The 7996-nt window shown below is 39.4% G+C and overlaps 1 long non-coding RNA gene across 1 annotated transcript; it reads left to right on the top strand.

The window, feature by feature from the left end:
- Window positions 1-913: 913 nt before the first annotated feature.
- LOC145953898 (uncharacterized) lies at window positions 914-4214 on the top strand. The gene is made up of 3 exons (XR_014431125.1): window positions 914-2338; window positions 2426-2772; window positions 2856-4214. It is a non-coding gene; the product is annotated as an uncharacterized LOC145953898 (long non-coding RNA).
- Window positions 4215-7996: the final 3782 nt, after the last annotated feature.

Below are 7996 nucleotides of genomic sequence, written 5' to 3' on the forward strand. Positions count from 1 at the left end.
GGTCAATGCATGCTTTCTTAGGCCCATATTCGAATTCGGGTAAGAAGAAAACCCATAATGATTTTCTTCAGGAAGATGATTCTACTCTCCTTTTTGTTTACTCTCCTACCATCTACCTCTCCCTTTTCTCGGATACTACCAAGATATTCCAGGCTTTTCCTCCCCTAAGGATAAACACATCCAATGGTTGGAGCGCGTCGAGAATTCGATGCAATCTGCATGGAAGTAGGTGAGAATATTTAATTTTGTTCAGTTGTCGAAGTACGACCTGAACGTCTTCGATCCTTAGATGTTGTTATCTACCATTTTCTTTTGGAACAGGGAGACTTGTGCCTTTGAATTTCCTTGTGGCTTTGTCTGCTTGACTCTTCTGGATATCACTGCTATTACGAGGTTGATGCTCTTAGGGGACCGTTACCTCCCTGATGCTCTCGAAGAAGAGATTCCGATGAAGGAAACATTGATTGTTTGGGATAAAAAGACGTATTCTGCCTTTGTTAGTGTGCACCATGGCGAAGAAGGTACTCCTATCACTGATTCTGAGCACATTGCTTTTTTGCTCTATTGGTTGTCTGCTTGTGTTTTTTGTACCCCTTCTCTGCAAGTTCCCAAATACTATTATGCCCTCGCCCAGGCTCTGCATCTTAAGAAAAAGATTTTCTTGAGCAAGTTGCTACTTGCCTCTTTTTATGCCTGTCTCGACGAGGCTTCGAAAAGTTTATTTCGAGAAACTGGCCCTCGAAACCTTACGGGGCTGTTATGGCTCTTGCAATTATGGCTTAATGCCATTTTTGAGAAGAAACTGAAGCTTCTGCCTCTCCAAGCCTCCATTCGATATTCTCTTGAAGGCGCTCATTTGATTGCCTTGACTCCTAAGAGAAGATCTATTGATGATTTTGCCCGTTATGTCCAAGCTATTCTCGAATTCAAGGAATTCTCAAATGATTTGGGCCCTTTCATTCGCTCCGATTTGGCAGGGCCTTCCTGGTTAATTGGAAATAATCAGGTAGGATAGATTTCTCCAGAGATGGTCGAAATCTAGATGGGTATCTTATCTAGGGATCTCATTTTCACTAGCATGAAACAAAGGGATGTGAGAGTTTATCCCTATCAACCTCAGCTTTTTGCTCGTCAATTTGGACTTTTCCAGATTAGGCCGTCACCTCTTCATCCGAAGGATCAGATTGATTCGGATATTTGCATTGAGGATGGTGATTATGAAGGTTTTTTGAAGTTCACCCTGACGCCCTCTACCAAATTGGCTTTTACTCCTTGTTCTTCCCTTCCTACTTTTTTGGTGTCCAAGTGCTAACTTCGATGGTGGTGTGGGTATTACACCGACAAGATGTTCACTTTCGAGGACTTTGCTCGAAAACTTACGAATTCTCCCTTTCCTCTGCAGGGCCCGAAGATCTCATGTACTTACAAAAATTGCAACATTATTTATCAGTTTGAACAATATTACAAAGTTTGTTATCGTTCCGATGATATGTTTCGCCCCATTTTTGATGATTCTTTATCCCTATCTAAAATGGTACAACAGAACATCCGTCGAAACATAGTCCTTGATCCCCAAGGTCAAATTGATTTTGAAAAGTTTTATCCTAAAAACATACCTCCTCTTCCCAATGCCTTTTTTAGTCTTGCTAAACGTCTTGATTATCCTCCTTGGGTGAGAACTCTTGATCCCTCATATGAGGATAGCAAGAATATCCCTGTTAAGGATCGAGTGACGAGTGCGAGATGTTCCGTGTACAATTTTTCCAGGGATAAACAGTGGCCTTTGTGCTGGGTTGACAATACTGTTGTTTATCCTGGTAATTAAACTTTACCTTTTTTCCTTTTATGCTTGTTCTGAATCTCACATCTCTACTCATTTTTCAATTTCCTCACGTTCAGCTACTATTGCCCAAAAAATTCCTCAACATCAAGAGGACACTTCGTTAAAGCCTCGAAAATGAAAAAGTATTTCTGACTGACTTCACTCTCACTCAAAGGTAAGAACGACGAAAATACATCTTTTCTTCTGAAATTGTAATGAATATATGGTCGTTCATGTATTTGCATTCATTCTTTGTAGGAGGCTGAAGTCCTCAGGAAAAAACTTCATTTGGACTCCCATAGTGGTCAATCTGTAAGTTATTTTTTTGGGTGAAATCGAAATTGTTACTCGAACGCCATTCTGATCTCCTCGTCTTTTGACTTTTTTCAGGTTTCCACCACTCGGAGGACTTCCCGAGACAAAGTGAAACAAAAAGCAATTTCGACTAGGTCTATCCTTAGACCAAAGTTTCCCACCGAGAAGCTTATGAAGGATGCCATGAAATCCCATGTTCAAGTAATGTGCTTGTCCTTTCGTACAAACAACCTCCACTACTTTTCTTTTGATTCAATCTTATCCCTCGTAATAATTACCCTTTTTTAGAAAAAGGTGGATTCGGAGGTGTTTGAATCTTCTTCTGAAAGCCCTCGAAGTACCTCTACTTCTCCTCTTGCTGCTCCATCTTCTCGAGATGTTATCAAGATACGTGAATCAGTATCTCCTTCTAAACGCCCTTTTGAGGTATGTTTTGTTGACTTTTGATTTTCACTTTTTTGGCCGTTCTTGAACCTCTGCATTACTACAATGCTTTTCTTAACAGGTTCTTTCTTCCAACGTTCTTACGGCCACTATTTCCATTGTTGTGAAAACCGTCGAACCTCTTCCTCCTAGTCCTTTGCAAGGCGATGCACCTTCTTTTAATTTCAACACAGGGGTGTCCTCTGGTCAAGGTGGGTCATTGTTTCTTAGACATTCTACTTGTTTCCAAGATTACCTTCTACTTGATAAAAATAACTTTTCTTTTCTCGTGCAGGTCTAGAGGTAACTTCTGAGAATAAACTTCAACAAACTCCTCCCCTCGGTCAACTTGCAAAAACAACTGATGTTTTCCCCTCCGACACTCTACTAGCTTCTATTCCTCTTGATGATGTGGACCTCAAGCTTTTTTGATGACAAAGATGCTCAAGATGACATTTTAGAGGTCCTGGAGAATTGGACTAGTGAAACCTCGGCCTCGGGCAAAACCCAAGAAACTGTTGCGAGCTTTCAGCCTCTATTGTCTTCCTTTCGCTTGAAGGCCAATGTGGATCATCTCGACCAGGCCCTTATGGATCCTCAATTTAAACTAGAGATCGAGCGGATGGTTGATGATCTGAATGCCTTTCCTGATCTTCCTTCGAAGGTAACCATAGAATTAAATGAATATGTGCATACTTTCGCCGCTGCCTCCGAATTGCACGCAAAGTGGTCTACTTCGAATCAAGAAATGGCTTAGATCGAGGACTCCACTTCTCAGATAGTTCCAGAATTGATGAAGCTTAAATAATCTGAGAAAGAGACGGAGCGTACCCTTGCTATCCTGCAACGAGAACTTGATTCGATCAAGTCCAAACATGCTACTTTGAAACTTCAAAGCCAAAAGATTATGTTGAAGCAAAAGGGTTTGCGGGAAGAAGGCAAAGGCATATCTCTCAGACTTTCAAAGTCACTGGATCACAAGAGTAGGTTGGAGGTATTGTGTGCTTCACGGAAAAAAGTCTCGATCAAGCCTATCACGCTTATGAAGCACTCAAATTCAAATTCTGTAAGTGATCGAGAAATTGAGAGATGCCTATTTATATTTTAATATTTATCTGCTTGTACCTTTATTTCTTATCTCTTTGAACACTCGTCTAAGTACATGCTACTTTCATGAAATTTCTTCAAGTATTTTCCATTGATCACTTTACTTGTGTTTCTCGAATTTATCTCTCTGATCAAATATGCATTGTTCGAGTAGAGTCTTTCAATGAAGAACGGTCCTTACCAACTATAGGACCATTTACCACGATCTCGAGATTTCTGGTCCATTGGGAGGATACCTTTTAAGACTAAGTCTCCACTTGAAAATTGTTTGCTCCTGACCTTTTTGTTGTAAACTCGAGCTATTTTCTCTTTTTGATGAATGATATTTTGCATGGCTATCATTTTTTCGTCATCCAGTCGAATTAAATCATTATACATTAAACTCTAATAATCCTCAACTGGTAACTCATTTTGCCTTTGCACGTGAACAGATTGTAAATTGATATCAATAGGCAAAATTGCTTCGCGACCATAAACCAACTTGTATGGCATAGGTTGAGTGGCATTCCTTGGTGAATTTTTGTAAGCCCACAATACTTGCAATAATGTTTCATGCCAATTTTGAGGTTACCCTGAAATGTGTTTCTTGATCAAAGCTATGATCACTTTGTTAGCAGCCTCGACTTGGCCATTAGCTTGTGCATAGTACGGTGTCGAAGCAATCAGTTTGATCACTTTGCAAAACTTTTCGACCTGTGAATATCGTATCTTGATCTGTAGTTATTGTTTGGGATATTCTGAATCAAAATATAATATGGTTTTCAATAAAATTTATCACTTCTTTCTGATCAACCTCTTTTACAGGAATTGCTTCCACCCACTTCGTAAAATAATTGATGGCCACAATTATGTACTTATGGTTCTTTGCTGATAGAGGATGAATTTGACCAATTACGTCAATTGCCCAACCTCGAAATGGCCAAGGTTTAACAATCTCGTGCAACTCAATTGCTAGTACTCGATGTATTGGGCCATGCTTTTGGCACTCTTCGCAACCTTTTGCAAATTTGATACAATCCTTGAACATACTTGGCCAAAAGTATCCTTTTCTGGACAAAGTCCATTTCACTTTCTCCCCCGCTTGATGAGCACCACAAATACCTTCATATACCTCCGCCATGGCTATGTAGCTCTCATGATTTCCAAGGCACTTAAACAAAACTCCATCGAAGCCTCTCTTGTATAGTTCATCGTTCAATATCACATAATTGAGAGCTCGATATTTAGTTTTTCTTTTAGCTTACGAATTTAGACTTTGCAGATACTCGATTAGCTCTTTCCTCCAGTCCTAAATGGTTGAGGTGTCAATGGTGAGGCATTCGTTCACGTCACTCAATTTATTCCTTATACAAATAAGAGATTCAAGACATTCCCTGCTTAACTTGTACCCAGATGCAATCTGAGCTAATTCATTTGCAATTTTGTTCTCGTTACGAGAGATGGCTAATTGGACTTCGTCGAATGAATTTAACAAAGCTGTAGCTCGAGACTTGCATTTGAGTAACTTTTCATTCATGCATTTATATTCTCGAGTTAACTGTTTAATTATGAGTTGCGAGTCACCTCGAATGATTATGTTCCTTGCCCTTAAATCCTTAAGTAATTTTAGCCTAGTAATCAATGCTTCATATTCAGTTTCATTATTCGAGCATTTGGATTTCTTTCTCACTGAGAATTTAGTGGGGATCCCACCCTGGGAATAATCAGTAATCCGATTCCTGCTCCTAACTCATGTTTCGATCCATCGAAAAATAGTCCACATGATTTCGTGGTTAAGTAATTAACCTGTTCTGTTAAATTCGAGTGATCCACAAGAAAATGAGCGATTACTTGTCCTTTTGTGGCTTTGAGGGGAACAAACGTTAACGAATACTCGGTCAGTGTGCCCATTTCCCAACTCGAGAGTGCATGATAGGTTTAGATAACATATATTTAATCACGTTATTTTGACAGAATACGAATACATCATAAGGCTTAATATAATGCTTTAACTTTGTACAAGCATAATATAAACTCAAACATAACTTCTCTAAAGGAGTGTATCTGATTTCTACCTCGACTAACATCCTACTGATGTAATAAATGGCCCTTTTGATGCCATTTTCGTCATCTTGCGACAGCATGCACGCAATAGTCAAATCATTGGCCGAGACATACAATTTTAGCTTCCTTCCTTCAGAGGGTGGCACCATCATTGGAGGATTGATCAAATAAGTCTTGATCTCCTCGAATGCCTTTTGATGATCTTCATCCCATCGAAATTCTTCCTCCTTTTTTAGACGTAACAAAGGGAAAAACACCTTAGTCTTTCCTGATAAGTTCGAAAAAAATCTTCGGAGGAAATTTATCTTACCTAACAAAGACTGTAACTCCTTCTTATTTGAAGGAGGCTTAGTTTCCATGATTTCCCGAATCTTGTTCTTATCTACTTCAATGCCTTTCTAGTGTACGACGAACCCTAAGAAATCCCCCGCTGAAACACCGAAAACACATTTCAATGGATTCATTTTCAGCCCATGTTTCCTCATTTTCTCCAAAGACAATTTCAGGTGTTGTATGTGATCCATTTTTCGTTTGATTCGATCACTATGTCATCAATATAAACCTACATGAATTTTTCGATCAGGTCATGAAAAATTAAGTTCATTGCTCTTTGATATGTTGCCCCAACGTTTTTCAAACCAAAAGGCATTACTACCCATTCGTAAGTTCCCAATGCACTTGGGCACCTAAAGGCAATTTTGGACATATCATTTTTAGCAATATAAATCTGGTTATACCCAGAATATCCGTCTAATAAACTTAAAATTTCATTACCTGCAACGACATCGATCATTGTTTCCGCAATAGGGATGGGATATGCATCTTTGGGCGTGGCTGCATTCAAATTTTGAAAATCAATGCAAACCCTCATTTTTCCATTCTTTTTTATAACAAGCATAATGTTCGAAATCCAATCGGCGTACCTCGAAGTACGAATGAATTTGGCCTTCAGTAGCCTCTGGATCTCTTCTTTGATTTTTTTGATCACCTGCGAAGCAAACCTTCGTGGGTGTTGTTTCACTGGTTTTTTCCCCAAGATCATAGGTAACCTATGTTCTACTAAATTCTGATCCAAAACAGGCTTTTCCTCGTAATCCCAAGCGAAGCAATCTTTATATTCATGCAAGACTTGCATGATCTGCTCTTTAAAACTCTCCTTTGCTAGTTTGCTAATATAGGTGATTCTCCTCTTTTTGATTGTACCCAGATTGACTTCCTCTAGAGGATCCTGAGATTCCACTCTAAGCCCATCATTTTCCATTTTCTCGAATCCTAAAGGAGCATCGTCAAAGACATAGTCGAGTCTTTCTTTGATCTTTTTAGAGTCTCTACTATGTTCATCCTCGATTCTTACTCTGAAAGACTCTTTCTCAGCTATTTCGATTCACTCTTTTTGGTTTTCCTCTTTTTCTTCGGCCTTTGTGGCCGTTGTCCTTTTGACCTTCATCGAATGTGTGCCTCCTTGGGCCATTTGACCTTATTACTTTCATCGGCCTCGTTGGCCATTCTTTCGACCATGTAGGCCAAAATTCGACCATGTGAATGACAAATCCTCTTCGAACATCCCAACAGAAAATCTTCTTAACACCCTCTTCTTCCTCCAAGACATATGGAACAAGGGCATCGAAAGGCTTGGTTTTCGCAAATACGATAATTTGCTAATCCGCGAAGTACATTCTTGTGTCATATTCTTTCTAGTCTGCGTCCAACACTTCTAGGTGTTCGTCATCATTCCAGAAAAATACTTTTTGGTGTACTGTCGAAGATACTGCTCCCATTCCGTGGATCCATTCTCTTCCCAACAGAACATTAAAGTTAGCTTTCAAGGGAGTAACAATAAACATGGTGGTTCTCTTCAAGCTACCAATTTGGACATCCAACAATATCATCCCTTCAGGTTGCGAAGATTTTCTTGCATAGTCAAAAATAAGAATATTGTGAGGTTTTAGATCTGCCAAAGTCTTCCCAAAACGTTTCAACATTGTTTGTGGGAGTATGTTTATATCAACGCCTCCATCCACTAGGACTTTGTTGACTTCAACTCCTTCGATCATAAGGGTCAACAATAATGGCTTCAGATGGTCCTTCATCTCTTAGGTAGGTGAATCGAACACGGCTAAATTAAACTTTAGAATGACTCGAGATATTTGATTCACCCATACTATCTTTGACTTATAGTTGGGGTCACCGAAAAAATCTTCCCTATATATGTCCTCCTATTCATTCACAGATTCCATTCCTTCAGCTTATTCAGAAGGTAAGATTGACACTACTTCACAAATATCT

This window comes from Cajanus cajan, chromosome 1, assembly GCF_000230855.2.
Source record: "Cajanus cajan strain Asha chromosome 1, NIPB_CcT2T_4, whole genome shotgun sequence".
NCBI lineage: Eukaryota > Viridiplantae > Streptophyta > Magnoliopsida > Fabales > Fabaceae > Cajanus > Cajanus cajan.